Here is a 16,384-nt window from a genome sequence, read left to right on the forward strand (position 1 = left end):
TCTGCCTTTCAAATAAATAAATGTATCTTTTTAAAAAAAAATAATACTATTTTCTCATTCCAACCTAGAAGTAATTCATCTTTTTTCTCCATTCCTTGTTATGTGTATATTTCTCACACTCGTACTACACTGTACTGTATTTAACACAGCTATAAGAAACAACCCCTAAGAGCTAAAGTACAGAAGTTGGACACTATGTGGCCTAGTGAAGGCACATGGACTTACCACTTGAAACCTTGAATTGTCTGTAATGTGTTGCTGTGGGGAAGACATATAGCTGGTAAGGCGAGGTGTTCCATTAGCAGAAATGACAAGTGGTTAACAGAAAAACTCAGTGCACTGTACTCTGTTGTCATTCTTTTTAGCTTCCAAGAATCTATCACACTTTCCAAAGTTCAGGGAATTCCTGATATCTTGAGTCTTGGTGGGTAGCAAAGCTCGCTTTCCTTCATAGACACTGAATATGCTGGATTCTTACTTTTCCAACTTCACTTTTATTACTGAGTTAAGGCTCAATAAATGGATGTTGAATTGAATTTTTTTGTTTAAATGATTTAAGAATTTTGTGTAATTCCTCTGGATGAGTGGATAAACAAATAATTTATCTAAGTAAACATACTCAGGATCAGCTTTCTGAAGATGCAAGTCTTAATTTTCCATAAAATTATATGTAAAACATAAACAAGTATATTTATGTGTGTAAATAAAAATTTATAAAATTTTATCAATCAGAAACATTTTACATTGGAATGTATCTATTTTATAGTGGCTTTTAAAAATATTTATTTATTTATTTGAAAGGCAGTTACAGAGAGGCAGAGAGAGAGAGAGAGAGAGAGATCTTCTGTCTGCTGGTTTACTCTCCAAATGGCCAGAATAGCCAGAGCTGCACAGATATGAAGCCAGGAGCCAGGAGCTTCCTCCAGGTATCTCTCATGGGATTTGGGCCATCTTCTACTGCTTTACCAGGCCATAGAAGAGAGTTGGGTTGGAAGTGGAGCAGCCAGGATTCAAACTTGTCCCCATATGGGTTGCTGGCACTGCAGGTGGCTGCTTTACCTGCTATGCCACAGCGCCAGCCCTGAAGTGTATCTTTTTTAGCCCTATGGTTCAGGAGACTTCCCATACATACGGACCTTGGCAATAAGTTTGTAAACTTGGTAGAGAAGAACCAGAGTGATAATAAACTGATAGCCTCTCAGTAATCTTATTAGCCTATACATTTCTGAAACTAGTAATTATTCAATTAATACTTGTTGAATTCCTACAGGATTTAGTCACAAGCCAAAAATGTTTTAACACTGCCTAAGATTATCCTATGGTTACAATTCTGTGCTCCTGTATATCTAAAGAGATCTTCATAATTGTAAATGTATGATGAACTGGAGGGTGTAAATTTACTCACCATCACAACAGAACAAGTGAGAATACTGAAGCCAGCTCGCTGAGGAATTAATTTCCACTATTTGACATCATTTTTCCCCCTCCACTCATGTTATTGCAAGACAGTCCAAAGTAGGAGAAAAATCATAGAATTCCAATTTGCTACTGAAAACAATTCAGAATCATTGACTTTGAAGTGTTCTAACACTTCTCTTGTTAAAATTATGATTTAGTTTTTCTCATTATGGGTCCAGCAGAGATAGCCTCTGCAAATAAACAGACACAGCTATAAGAAACAGCCCCTAAGAGCTAAAGTACAGAAGTTGGACACTGTGTGGCCTAGTAAAGGAACATGGACTTACCATTTGAAACCTTGAATTGTCTGTAATGTGTTGCTGTGGGGAAGACATATAGCTGGTAAGGCAAGGTGTTCCATTAGCAGAAATGACAAATGGTTAACAGAAAAACCAACACTCAGCACTCTTTTGGCAAATGAGGGAGGAAACTATTCTGGTTGAAAGAGTTCCTGTGGCAGGTGCTGTGGCGTAGCAGGTAAAGCCATTGCCTGCAGTGCCAGCATTCCATATAGGCACTGGTTCAAGTCTTGGCTGCTCCACTTCCCATCCAGCTCCTTGCTATGGCCTGGGAAAGCAGTAGAAGATGGCCCAAGTTCTTGGGCCCCTGCATCTGTGTGGGAGACCCAGAAGAGGCTCCTGGCTCCTGGCTTCGGATCGGTTGGGGAGTGAACCAGCTCTCTGCCTCCCCCCTACCTTTCTGTAACTCTGCCTTTCAAATAAATAAATAAAGATTATTCCTGTCCTGTGCTAATCCCATGATTCCTTGCTCCCTTCCCTATGTCCAAGAGGATTTTTGCTATTCAGGGTATGTCTCAAGGACCAGCAGCAATGGACAAAACCTGGGAACTTGTTAGAAATGAAGAATCGTAGAACTCATTCCAGATATACTGAATGAGAAACTTTTTTAATAAATCCTTCCATGATTTGTCTACACATTAACTACTGGGCCTTGCAATAGTTCTTTCTTATCCCATTAACTCACTAGCGAGCCTTCAAACAAAAAACCACGGAATCAATATCTTCAATACCTTTTGTGTCTTTTTATTAGACTTGACCATTGGCCACCAGCATGGCACTAATTTCCCCTTGGCTGACATTCACTCACCCATTCAACCAATATTTGAGAAGACAAACATTGTGAGTCATTAACATTTACTGAGCTTGTTCAATTTCCCGGACAGCCAGGGGGTTATCATTATGATTTTGTACATGGGTAAATTGAGAAGAGAATGAAAAGAAGCCATGTGCTAAAAAGACACTAATAGAAAGCGTGTTGTGGAGGAACCCAGACCCGCATCCAGGGCTTTCTCAACTCTGAGCTCATCCTCTGCCACGCTTTGCCACCCACACAGGGAATTCATTGCCTCTCCTCCACAGCATGTTGCACAAGGTCAGACTTCCTTGAGTTCCTGGTCTGTCTGGCCCTCTGCGTCATGGCTAACAGCTGAGTTCAGAAGCCATAAGGACATAGTAACTAATATTTTCCAAGAGCCTGGATGGAGTCGCATAGGCAGAAGTGTAAACTTGCAACATCCTGGTCGCCCGGAAGACCTAGACTTGCTATTTCATCCTTCCCTCCATCTTGGTCCTCTCGACACTGGTGTTAAAAGGCGAGAAGCCAGCACAGAACGCACTTCCCCTAACCAAAATGGCGGCCACGCACTCCTTGCCCACAGTTGATCCCTCCGAGGCCATTCGGTCTCCATGGTGACGCGGCCGGTTCCTTCAGCGCCAGCCTAGCGAGGCGTATAGCGAAATAGTGAACATCTCCCTTCCCCCTCGCTTTTACGACAGTTGTCGCGAAAGTCACGGCAGTGGAGGCTGGTGTCAGCTGATTTACTGCGGCGGCAACGGTGCCGGCACTGTGCATCCTCGGTGGCGAGACCGCGGCTGGTCAGGGCTTGCGGCCCCCAAGGTTTTCCCATCCAGATTCGCGCACCCCACATCCTCCTTCGCTACGCCCTCGCCGTGTCTTCCTTTGCTGGGGTGCGCACGGGTGGTCTCACAGATCGCGGCATGAGGTGAAGCTGTGACAGGTAAGGGGGCTTTCCAGTTCCCTCGGGCGGAGCGGGCTGTGTCTCCACCGCCGAAGTCAGGGGTCGGCGGTCAGGGCTCACAAACCCCCTGGTGTCGGGGGCGGCGCCAGCTGTCAGATCTCTGCTGCGGGAAGCTGTGTTTCCAGCGTCGCCTGTAGCTTCAGGCCCACAGCCGGGCGACTTTGCCAGGGCCGAGGAGACCATCCAGGGATCGTGAGTGACATTTGCTTCTGGCGACAGTGGCTTCCGATCTTGAAGTAAGAACAGCCTTGCCCGCAGGGACCCTCCGAACGGCAGGAGGTGGCTGGAGACGACCGTGGGTTTCCTGGCGCCTGCTTCCGGGGTGCAGAGGGTCTGTCCTTACCTGCTGGCCCCCTCCTGAGTCTGCCCTTGGGTTGGGGACTGAGACATCTGGTAGCGTTTCATGCGTGAGATGCCACCTGCCAGTTCTCACCCCTTTGCGCTGGGACTTGGTCTGATTCCTGCTGCTCCCGCTCACTTTCCAAGGCGGGGGTCCCAGCGTCCTGGAGCTGTGCCTGGAGGCCAGCACTACCCTGTGTTTTGTGTTTCTGACCCACTGGCCACGTCCGTTTCCCAGGTCCTCTGCCGGTCCTTACAGTCTGTAGCTGCTGTGGGGCTGTTGTTGCTGCTGATTTCAGGGTTTGCCCGCTGGCAGCTGCACATTCGGTCCCAGCGACATTTGCCATGAAACCAAAAGAGGCGAATTGAAACTCTCTTACTTTTATTTCTTAGGATTTTATAGACATGATTACAACAACCGCTGGTTTTATGAAACCCTAAATTGAGTTTTGGACATTTTATTATGCAGAAATTTCCAATTTCGATCTGCTTCTTCTTTTACTAGCAAACTTGCTGAGGTGTGGAGGTGGAAAAAGTGTCAATAATGAGTTGAAAGCAGCCTTATTATGAAGAATCAAAAATTGTCGTGATTACACCCAAATAACAGATCTTGGTTACTTTAAATTGGGAAGACAAATTAGCATTTTGTATAGTAAATGCCTCCTTGTTTATATCAAGTAGAGATATGGTAGAGACATTGGTCTTTGTAAATGCTTATCTTTATTTTATAAATGTTCCAGAACTTTACTTAACAGGAAAAGCAGTGTATACACTTTGTGTTTTCTTATTGTCAGCTGTAGTTAAATTTTCAATAGATCTCAGTGACTGGATGTATCAGAGGGACTGGGCATTGCATTGTTTATCACTTAAATTTGGGGGGTAATGAGCCTTGTATCTTACAATTTCCTTTTGTCTCTTCACACTGTTGATTGTTTCCTTTGCTGTGAGAAGCTTCTTCGTTTGATATAATTCTTTGCTTTTATTGCTCATGCTTTTGGGATCTTATTAAAAATTGTTGCCTGTATCTATGTCTTGAAGTATTTTGCCTTGATATTGTTTTTTGTTGTGAATATAAATCCTATGTGAAAGTTAAAGGAAGTGGAGTGCTTTCTTCATGTAGCTCTAAGAACCTTAAAAATAATGAGGAAAAATTTTAACTTGTGTGCCTTCCTCAGGGGGAGGGTAGGTGACACTTAGCTTTAGAGGTATGTATGCTAGGCATGAGTCCTTACTGTTGGTTCTGTCTCTGAGGTGCAGAGGATTGAGTTAATCTTACTCAATGCAGTGTGATCATCACCGGGCTGTTCAAGGCATCCCTCTTGGTTTTTTCCTGCATTACCTATTATTTCCAATTCCCACTCCATTTTCTTGCTGATCAGTCCAGCGGCACCCATTCTAACATGTGTGATAGTTAGCCTTCTGTTCGTGTTATTAGTGTATATTGTTAGAAGTGTCCACATTTTTTAATTCATAGAAATGATATAATGCCATATATTGCATAAAAGTTTTATTCTTCCTCCATTACGTTTTGAAGATCAAAACATATATTTCAGATTGTCCATATAGGATAGTTTATTGTTTGTGGCTACGCATGAGAATACTTTGATAAACCTGTCTTTTAGATCTCTAAATACTTTCTTTGAGAAACTTTTATACTTTCTTTGAAATAAGCATCCAGGACTGTGGTTTACAATTATGGGAGTATTCATATATTTTGTTGAAGTACTATCAGATTGTGTTCCAAAACAGGCTGCAGTGACTTTCTCCTGCAGAGTAATTTGTGGGGGTTCCTAGCTCTTTGTGTCCCCACCAATGTTTGTGTTGTTCATTGTCCTGTTTTTCCAGACTAATAGATATGCATTATATCTCATTTTAAGTTACATTTCGCTATGACTAATACATTTGGGTATTTCTTTTTTTTTTTAAAGATAATTATATTTCTTTTATCAAGAGATAGCTATGTAACATTGTTATGCTAGGGATTAAATCATACATCCTGAGAGTAACAGACTCACACTGACTTTTTTTTTTTTTGACAGGCAGAGTGGATAGTGAGAGAGAGAGACAGAGAGAAAGGTCTTCCTTTTTGCCATTGGTTCACCCTCTAATGGCCACTGTGGCCGGCTCATCGCTCTGATCCGAAGGCAGGAGCCAGGTGCTTCTCCTGGTCTCCCATATGGGTGCAGGGCCCAAGGACTTGGGCCATCCTCCACTGCCTTCCCGGGCCATAGCAGAGAGCTGGCCTGGAAGAAGGGCAACTGGGATAGAATCCGGCGCCCCGACCGGAACTAGAACCCGGTGTGCTGGTGCTGCAAGGCAGAGGATTAGCCTGTTAAGCCATGGCGCCGGCCACATTTGGGTATTTCTTTGGGTGCATTTTATTTTTTTGGGTTCTTTTTGTAAAGTTGCCTGTTTATTCTTTTACTCATTATTTTATGGTTTCAGTTGTTTTCTTGTTGATTTGTAGAAGTTTCTTGTATATCTTTCATATTAGTCCCTTAAATATTATGGGTATATTTGTTCTTAGTTTGTTGATAACCTTTTCTGAGATGTCCTTCATTGACCAGAAATCTTCAATTTTGACATAATTAAGCTAAAAAATTTGCCTGATGGCTTGTATTTTAAAGATTCTGTTTCACAATTTTTCCCCATTTCTATGTCACAAAGTTACTTTTTGATGTGCTACTAACTTCATAGTTTCCTTTTAAATATGTAAGTCTTTAACACATTCAGTGTCTACCTTTGTTTGTCACAATTTTATACTTCACTTTGTTTTCCCCAGGATGTAACAGTTCTGCTTTCATTCTCTCCCTTTCCCATAGATAATGATGTCACACTTACTGTATATTGAATTATCATGGATACTGAACACTTGATTTTGTTGCTTTTATTTGTCTGTTCTTGCTGTAATACCTGCTGTTTTATTTTATTTTTTAAAGATTTATTATATTTATTTGAAAGGCAGAGTGACAGAGGGAGAGACAGAGAAAGATATCTTCCATTCGCTCCCCAAATGGCTGCAATAGGCAGGGCTGGGCCGGGCCAAAGCCAGGAGCCCAGAACTCCATCTGGGTTTCCTACATAGATGACAGAGTCCCAAGTTCCTGGGCTATCATCTGCTGCATTTCCAGGTGTATGAGCAGGAAACTGGATTGGAAATGGAGTATCTGGGACTAAAACTGGCACTCTCATATGGGCAGTGGTCATTGCAAGTGGAGGCTTAACCCTTTGTGTCACAATGCCAGTTCCCCAAATTGTTCTTGTTAAATTTTCATTTATTTGTTTTCATTTTATTTGAAATCCAGAGAGAGAAAGAGATACAGAGACACAGATCTTTTATCTACTGGTTCACTCCTCAAATGCCCACAGTAGCTGAGATTGGGCCAGGCCAAAGCCAGGAGTCAGGAACTCAATTCTGTTCTCCAATATGGGTGGCGGGGACACAACTACCTGAGCCATCATCCTCTGCCTCCCAGGGTGTGCATTGCAGTAGGCAGAATCGGAAGTGGAGCTGGGTACTCCACTGGTCAGATATGGGATTCAGGTCTCTCAGGCGGCGCCTTAACTGCTCTGCTGGATACTCTTATTCAAATTATTGAATTAGACAGTTGTGGAGATTAATCCAAAGTGCTGCATATTTCAGTAGGTCATTCTGTTTAATTGCTTGAGAGAGGGGAGACAAGAGAGACAGAAATTTTTTTTTAAAGATTTATTTATTTGAAAGAGTTACACAGAGAGAGAAGGAGAGGCAGAGAGAGAGAGAAAGAGAGAGGGAAAAGTCTTCCATCCACTGGTTCACTCCCCAATTGGTTGCAATGGCTGGAGCTGCGCTGATCTGAAGCTAGGAGTGTCTTCTGGGTCGCCCACGTGGGTTCAAGGGCCCAAGCAAGGACTTGGGCCATCTTCTACTGCTTTCCCAGGTCATAGCAGAGAGCTGGATTGGAAGTGGAGCAGCCAGGACTCAAACCGGCGGCCATATGGGATGCTGGCCCTGCAGGCTTTACCCACTGTGCCACAGCACTGGCCCCCAGGCAGAGACCTTTTATCAGGTGGTTCACTCCACAGATGGCTTCAGCAGCCAGGGCTGGGCCAGTCTGAAGCCTGGAGCCACAAGCTTCTTCCAGGTTTCTGATATGGGTAAAGGGGCCCAAGTGCTTGTGTCATCTTCTGCTTTTCAAGGCACAGTAACAGGACACTGAATTGCAAGTGGAGCAGTTGGGACTCGAACTGGCACCCAGATGGGATGCCAGCACTGCAGGCAGCTCCTTTACCTGCATGCCATAATGCCCCAGTAACTTAGAATTTGAGCTCTATAGTCATGGCTTATTTGTCTTCTTTTGTATCTGATAATTAAAGTTAACCTGAACATAAAAAGATTTTATTGGAAGGAGAAATCTTTTGTCATGACTTTTTTTTAAAAGGTCGTTAAGGGCCCAAGTGTAATTTTTATTTCTTTCTATTAAAGAGCATATGCACTATATTTATAAAATATTAACTATTTTAAATAAAATTGGGCATCTCTTCAAAAATATGTTGGTGATATTCAGTGAGATTTCAGGTTTTCTGACTAGGGATTGCTTGTGTTAGAAGGAGCTGTAAAATGATGGAAGAGTGGAATGTGGGGACCCTGCTGAGTTCTGGGTAGAAGAAATTGCTGAAGTGCTAAGGGCTAATAGGGAACCTGGATGTACATGACTTGTAGACCAGTGTTGCCCATTCAGCTAGTACTTGTAATTTATGGCCCTTCAAACTCACTGAAGCTATTTCACTAGTCTTTTGTACATAACACATTTCTCTCTAAATGTTGATAGTACATGTCAGTGGTAAAAGACTGAACCAGTTACCTTTTGTTCTCACGGTCAAGTTTATTTATTTGATTGCCTTCCTTAAGGACTCTGTCTGTTTTCTTTTTTAAAGAAAACATTTCAAATAACAAAACAACGTTAACCAGCATTAGTGAGAAAGAAAAGTTCAGACTAATAAAATATCACTTTACTTACTTTAGGAAACTGTTTTGCAATTCATTAACAGGCCTAGTGAGGACGCAAGCTAATTTGCTTCATAAGTCCTTAGGTGTATTTTACCCTATGTGTGTCACAGATAGAAAAAGAGGTGGGAATATAGGCAAAACCTGCAGCTGGGGAAAAAGCACAATTATTATGTTAATGGTATTTATTTAAGGAGGATTGTATTAACTGTTGACATTATTGTAGAAATTGATAAGAAACTCCGCAAAATCCAAAGTGTATAAAATCTAGATATACTCCAAAATACTAATGAGTACACCAAAACAAAATTGGCAGAGATTTTAGGTACTGAGAATAAATAGATAATAAAACAAAAATAAATCTTTGCTTTCATGGAGTTTACATTATAGCAGGAGTGATACATGATAAATAAAACATATGGTATGTTTGATGATTGTAAACACTGTTTGGGCGGTGGGTTTTACTCTTTTTGATGGTCAGGAGAGTCAACTTTTTGTGAATTTAAATACCCAGGAAGATCTTATTGGGAAAGAAAAGGTTTATTGGGGGGCGGTGCTGTAGCATAGCAGGTAAAGCCGCTGCCTGCAGTGCCAGCATCCCCTATGGGCACTGGTTCAAGTCCGAGCTGCTCCACTTTTGATGCAGCTCTTTGCTATGGCCTGGGAAAGCAATAGAAGATGGCCCAAGTCCTTGGGCCCCTTCACCTGCATGGGAGACCCGAAAGAAGCTCCTGGCTCCTGGCTTTGGATCAGCTCAGCTCTGGCTGTTACGGCCATTTGGGGAGTGAACCAGTGGATGGAAGACCTCTCTCAGTCTCTCTGCCTCTGTCTCTTTGTAACTCTGTCTTTCAAATAAATAAATAAATCTTAAAAAAAAAAGGTTTTTTTTAGTTTACACTTGAGGTTACAGGACAAAGCAACCCCATAATCCCATGTCAGATGGAGGCTACTCCTGGTGGATGTAGAGGCAGTCATAACACAAGTCAGGAAGGAGAGAAAACATAGGTAGAACTTGAACTGAAAAAGGCAAACCTCTTGTGAGAGCCACCTCTCCAGGGCATGCCTCCAGTGACCCAAAGATCTGCCACCATCTCCATGTCTTAGAGGCTACCTTAACATCACATCTCCACCAGTAACATTAAGCCATTAGAGTATAAACAGCTGCATGAGTTTTGGGGAGACAAATCCTATTTAAACTTGTAAAAGAAGGTGACATTTTGGCAGAGACCTGATGGGGAGTGAGAGAGCATCATGAAGAAGTATAGGAGACCAGTGTTCTGAGGTGAGATCCTGCTTGGTATCTTTGTGAACGCTAGTGAATTGGAATAGATGGAGAAGTGAGCAAGTTAGAGGACAACTGCCTTACCTATGTAAGACAGGCTCTTGAATAGTTTGGCTTTTACTCTGTGGGAGAAAGGAAGCCCTCGGAAGACTTTGAGCTGTGATCATGGTCTGATTTTTTTTTTTTCTTAATATCATCAGTGATATGTTATGTTGGGATTGTAGTGGGGGCAAGGATGGAAACAGAGACCATTTACAAAAATATTGTGTTATTCTTGGTGGGAGATGCTGGGATTTAGTGAAGGTGTGAAGGAGTCATTGGATTCCGAATGTATGTTGAAGGTGTAGCTAGTGGAGTTTGCTGGTGGATTGGGATGTGGATTGTTTGTATGAGAGAGGAATTAAAGAGGATTCTAGGATTTGGGCCTGTGGAGCCATAAAAATGGAGTTGCTGTGAACTGATATGGGGGAAGGCATGTTTGAGGAAGAAGACCAGGCACCCACAAGTTTGGACAAGTTTGAGAAGCGTATTAGCTATGCAGAGCAGATGTTAAGAAGTGTGGATGTGAATTTGGACTTCAGAAGAGAGCCACAATATATATAAATTGTGGAGTTGTCAATGTGTAGGTGGTATTTATTTATTTTTATAAAGATTTATTTATTCACTTGAGAGGTAGAGTTACAGAGAAAGGGAGGGAGATCACTCCCCAAATGTCTGCAATAGCTGGTGCTGGGCCAGGCTGAAGCTAGGAGCCAGGAGCTTCTTCCGGGTCTCTCACATGGGTGCAGGGCCCAAGCACTTGGGCCATCTTCTACTGCTTTCCCAGGCCGTCAGCAGGGAGCTGGATCAGAAGTGGAGCAGCTGGGACTCGGATCCGTCCCCATATGGGATGCTGGTGCCACAGGCAGATGCTTAACTTACCATACCACAGCACCGGCCCCAGTGTGAGACCTGATGAGCTCATTGGGAGTATTGCCAGAGAAGAGAAGTCAAGGACTAAGCTCTGTGTGTGCCAACAGTTAAAGGGCAAGAAAGGCGAGGAAGAGGGCAAATAAAAGCCAGAGAAGTACATGTAAGGTCAGGGAAGTATGAACACTTGGATGCCAAGTAAAGAAGTGTTTCAAGGAGGGAGTATACAGTATGTCAGATGCTGCTGGTAGGTCAGGTGTATTTAGGATTAGGACATGACTTGGAATTTGGCACTGGGGGAGGTCATTGGTGACTTTGTCAAGAACATTTTTTTTTTTCCTGACAGGAAGAGCACTTTCTCTAGTGTTTAAGGAGGAAGGTGATGTTACAAATGAGGACACTCTAACTTAGAGAGGCTACCTATATCTTCAAAGTTTAGTGTTGGTAAATAGAGGAGCTGGGTTTTTCCCCAGTGTGACTCTCAAACCTTCATGCTTATGCAGCACGTCTTGCTGACTCCCAGAATGTTGTGACAATCCAGTTTCCTGTTTGGAAGAGCAAGTTTATTTCCTCTTCTTCTTCTAAGTAGTTTAATTATATACAATGAAAAATTTCAGTGCTCAATTTATTATTTTTTATAAAGCTTTAGTTATTTGAAAGAGAGAGAGAGAGAGAGCGAGCTTCCTTCCACTGGTTCACTCCACAGATGACCTCAATGGCTGGGACTGGGCCAGATTGAAGCCAGGAGCCAGGAACTTCTTTCAAGTCTCCCATGTGGGCGACAAAGACCCAAGCACTTGAGCGTCTTTCGCTGCCTTCTCAGGCACATTAGCAGGGAGCTGGATTGGAAGTAAAGCAGCCGGGACTGAAACCAGCATTCATATGGGATGCCAGCTTCCCAGGCAGCAGCTTACCCTCTGCCGGACAAAGCCTTGTTGCTCAATTTAGAGTTTTAAAGAATATTTTATTTATTTATTTGAAAGGGAGAGGGAAAAAGAGATGTCTTCTACCCTCTGGTTCATTCTGCAAATGCTTTCAACAGCTGGGGCTGGGCCATGCTGAGGCCAGGAGCCTGGAACACTATCCAGGTCTCCCACTGGTGGCAGGAGCTGAAGTACTTGAACAATCACCTGCTGTCTGCCAGGGAGCATGTTAGCAAGAAGCTGGGATCAGAAGTGGACTCAAACCCAGGGGCTCTGAGAGTGGCATGTGGGTGTCCCAAATGACAACTTAACTGCTGCACCAAATACCTACCCTCAATTTACAGTTTTGATGGCAATATGAGGGAAAGAAGTACGAGTGATTGAAGATGAAAGTGAGCTTAGAAATAGGGGGCAGGTGAAAGTTAAAATTGGTTCTACCAAATGGAAGCTATTTCCTCTAAAAAGGGACTCATTGGTGATGCTTTGCTTTTAGCTTAATTGGTAGCTCTTGAAGTGAGTGCAGACGGGTGATGGATAGAGCATACTTGGAAGAGCTCAGGCATCCTTACTGTGGCAGCAGAAATTTAAAACAGGATTTATACACCTCAAAACCTGTGAACCACTTTTAAAATTGTGATTTATTTTTAACCAGATAACTCTGCAGTTCTTCAAAACCTGTCATGTGCTCAGGGCTGTTTGAGCCATAAGAAATAAGTGAAGTCTCCTGTTGCCATCTGCTCATCCACATGTTCTTTTGAAACTCAAGTACTGTAACTTCCTTTAACAAAGCAGGCCTAAAGTGTCAAGTTCATTGAGAGTATATCTTTGCCACCTGAATGAGAAAATATAAACTTGTTAGCTGCTTAAGTATTCAGAACGTGTGTCCGTCTCATTGGACTATAGTAAGCAATCTTCATTATCTGCTTTAGTTTTTTCCAAGTCTTCAGTTAATAGTGGCAAAGACATAAGCACAAAGATAATTCATAGTCTTAATGATTACTTCTTCTATCACATAATACAAACTCTTGACAAATGAGGAGAAATCTTTGAGAATTTGAGTGAGCTTTTATAAGATTTTCATTATTTTTTCCATTGCAGCTGTGGCAAGTGTGTGTGTGTGTGTGTGTTTTAAAGATTTTATTTATTTATTTGAAAGAGTTACAGAGAGAGGGGAGAGACAGCAAGAGAGAGAGATCTATCTACTGGTTCACTTTCCAGATGGCTCCAACAGCCATTGCTGGGCCAAGTCGAAGCCAGGGGCTTCTTCCAAGTGTCCCATGTGGGTGGCAGGAACCAAAACACTTAGGTCATCTTTCACTGTCTTTCCCAGGCTATGAGTAGCGATGCTGGATCAGAAGTGGAGCAGCTGGGACATGAACCAGCACCCATATAGGATGCTGACGTTGCAGGCAGCAACTTTACCTGCTACGCCATAATGCCAGCCTGCTATGGCAAGTTTGTTTAGCTATTTAGTGTTTAGTCTCTGCTTCTCATATTCCCCATTGGTAGGTGGGATGCTAAGGCCAAATGTAGTTCATATGTATCCATCCTCATGAGAAAGGATTTGAGTTTGTTTTTGTATGCAATTCACAAAGGATCTGCCTGGGGAGCAGGAAGTAGAAAGACTAAAACCACTCTTCTCCTCAAATGTTTGAGTTCCCAGAATAGAAATACATCTTGTTTTTGCATTTGAGAGTTAGGAAAAAAAATGGAGAAATTAACATTGGTCTGACACTAGACTTCTCATGTATAATCATTGCAGTCTTAAAGCTTTTTTAAAAAAATATTGAAAAGCTTTTAATTCAGCTTCTCACCATAAACAGAAACTCTTAGTGGAATAGTAAGAAACAGCAATTCCCTTATTATGATAAGGATTGACTACAATGAACTTATAATAAACAGCATTGCTAACATAAAACAGTGAATATTTTTCTCTGGGAGTAAACCACAAAACTTCTTCCTTTCACTTTATTTAGTATAGTGCTGGATGTGTAGTTAAGGAAATTAAACACAAAAAGTAAATTTTAGGTATAAGGGTCAGCTTTTAAGCAACAGAACTGTCAATATATGTTAATGAAACTACTATGTATATAGATAATCCAACAAATTCCAAAATAAAGTGCAAACTGATAAGAGAATTAAGCGAGATTTCCTGGATACAAAATCAAAGTATACAATCAAGTAGTTTATCATGTGCCAATAAGAAACAAATGTGGAACAATATTAAAGGTCAAAATATAGACTAAGAAATGAATATCACTTAATGCTTTTGGAAACAACACTGGAATTACCAGTGTCTCGTGTATGAGATATTAAGGAACAGGATGGTCTTATCAGACTTGGTTATTGTTAGCTTCAAAGGAAAAAATATACAGTTACAGTGGAAATATCTGGTGGTCACTACCGCTTAATCAGATGGTCAAAGGTTGCATCACTGATAGTAGGACAATGTGACATCAAATGCTTCCTCTGGTGATACAGCAGGAAGTATACCAATATCACCTATGGGGTATTCTTGCCAAAAAATATTGGCTTGAATCTAATAATGCCTTTAGATCCAATTTCTAGTTTATAAGAAAAACAATTGAGGAATAAGATAAATGACATAAAAATCACAAAAATCTAACACATGGAGCATCTGCAAATGATTTGTTTCTTAAAGTTACCATAATAAAAGGAGGTAAGTTGTTCTAGAACCCAAGAGGCTTAAGAGCCATGGCAGCAGTTTTAGTCTGTTTAGCTACTCTAACAGATACCACGTACTATGTGGCTTAAACAATGGAAATTAATTTTCCCACTGTTATGGAGTCTAGAAGTTCCAGATGAAGGTCCAGAGGGTTTGTTTTGGGTGACTCCTCTCTTTCTGGCTTGCAGATTGCTGCCTTCTTACTGTGACCTTGTAGTGGTGGCAGGAAGTAGAGCTTTTTGTGTCCCTTCCTTTTGCTATAAGGGTACCAGCCCTATCACATTAGGGCCCTACTTTTATGACTTCATTTAACTTTTTTTTTTGACAGGCAGAGTGGATAGTGAGAGAGAGAGACAGAAAGGTCTTCCTTTTTGCCGTTGGTTCACCCTCCAATGGCCGCTGTGGCCAGCGCATCTCGCTGATCCGAAGCCAGGAGCCAGGTGCTTCTCCTGGTCTCCCATGGGGTGCATGGCCCAAGCACTTGGGCCATCCTCTGCTGCCTTCCCGGGCCATAGCAGAGAGCTGTCCTGGAAGAGGGGCAACCGGGATAGAATCTGGCGCCCCAACCGGGACTAGAACCCGGTGTGCTGGCGCCGCAAGGCGGAGGATTAGCCTGTTAAGCCACGGCGCCGGCCAGACTTCATTTAACTTTTACCACATCCCCACAAGCGCTATCTCCAAATATAACCACACTGCAAATATATTCACTGGTTCACCCCCTAAATGCCCTTATAAACTATCTCTAGGCCAGGCCAAAGCCCATAGCAGGAACTCCATCCAAGTCTCCTACGTGGATGGCAAGGATCCAAGTACTTAAGCCATTGTCCGCTGCCTCCCAGTGCATTTTTAGCAGGAAGCTGTATCAAAAGCAGAGCCAGGACTTCATCCCAGATACTCTGACTTGGTATTCTCATGTCCCAAGAAGCAGTCTAACTTAATGTTCTATAATGCCAGTCTCTATAAATGAATTTGTGTTAAGTTAAATGCATTTTGGAAATTCCATGTTGCGTGCATATGTGCAACTTTAAAACAAAAGAATTTGGTGAATCAAGGCCACTTTATTTATTTATTAACTTTATTTTAATGGAAACCACCATGGTGGTGGGGAAAAGTTACTTATCTTGAGAACTGGGACTTGCACTAATCAATCTCTTCCTTTTCCTATTCTTCCCCTTTAGAGGCAGTCCTTGGTGGTTTTAATGTTTGTATAATTCATTCCAAAATGTGTGTGTGTGTGTGCGTGTGTATGCACGCCTGTTGAATGATTTGGAGGTTGCCTTGTATTTCATGTTGCATTTTTCCATTGCAAAGCTTGGGATCATCATTTTTCTAAATTAAATCCTGGTTGATGGACATTGAAGTTCTATTACCCTTTAAAAATTCCAGAAATTCTCAAACTTATAAAGAGAGAAAAAATAGTGTAATGAACAGTATTGTACTAAAAAGAGCTTCGGTTCTTATTTTCCCAGTTTGGGCTCTCTGGCAAGGAGGCTCTGAGATGGAGATTAGTACTCAGGTTGTTTAGGGAGTGTTCTCAGAATCTACACCCACGAAAAGGAAGCACATTTGGCTGTGGATAAAAGTTGTGCTGAGTCTCAAGGGAATTTCAGTTGACCTTTGGGGGAGCCATGACTGTAGAGTGACCCTTCAGAGATACCTTGAGTTGCTGAGGAGCCCGATCTTCATATCTCTGCACTGGTCCGTCATGCGATGTGGGATGTCCCATGGGAAGTGGACAAGT

At 42.3% G+C, this 16,384-nt stretch overlaps 1 protein-coding gene across 1 annotated transcript in view; it reads left to right on the forward strand.

Annotated features, from left to right (window-relative positions):
* The first annotated feature begins 3,285 nt into the window (after positions 1-3,285).
* WDR7 (WD repeat domain 7) overlaps positions 3,286-16,384 on the forward strand; it is a 376,393-nt gene continuing 363,294 nt past the window's right edge. The window contains exon 1 of the mRNA XM_062201720.1: positions 3,286-3,496. The gene's annotated coding sequence lies outside the window, so the exon portion shown is untranslated. The remainder of the gene's footprint in view (positions 3,497-16,384) is intronic.

The sequence above is a fragment of the Lepus europaeus genome, chromosome 9 (genome assembly GCF_033115175.1).
Source record: "Lepus europaeus isolate LE1 chromosome 9, mLepTim1.pri, whole genome shotgun sequence".
Lineage (NCBI taxonomy): Eukaryota > Metazoa > Chordata > Mammalia > Lagomorpha > Leporidae > Lepus > Lepus europaeus.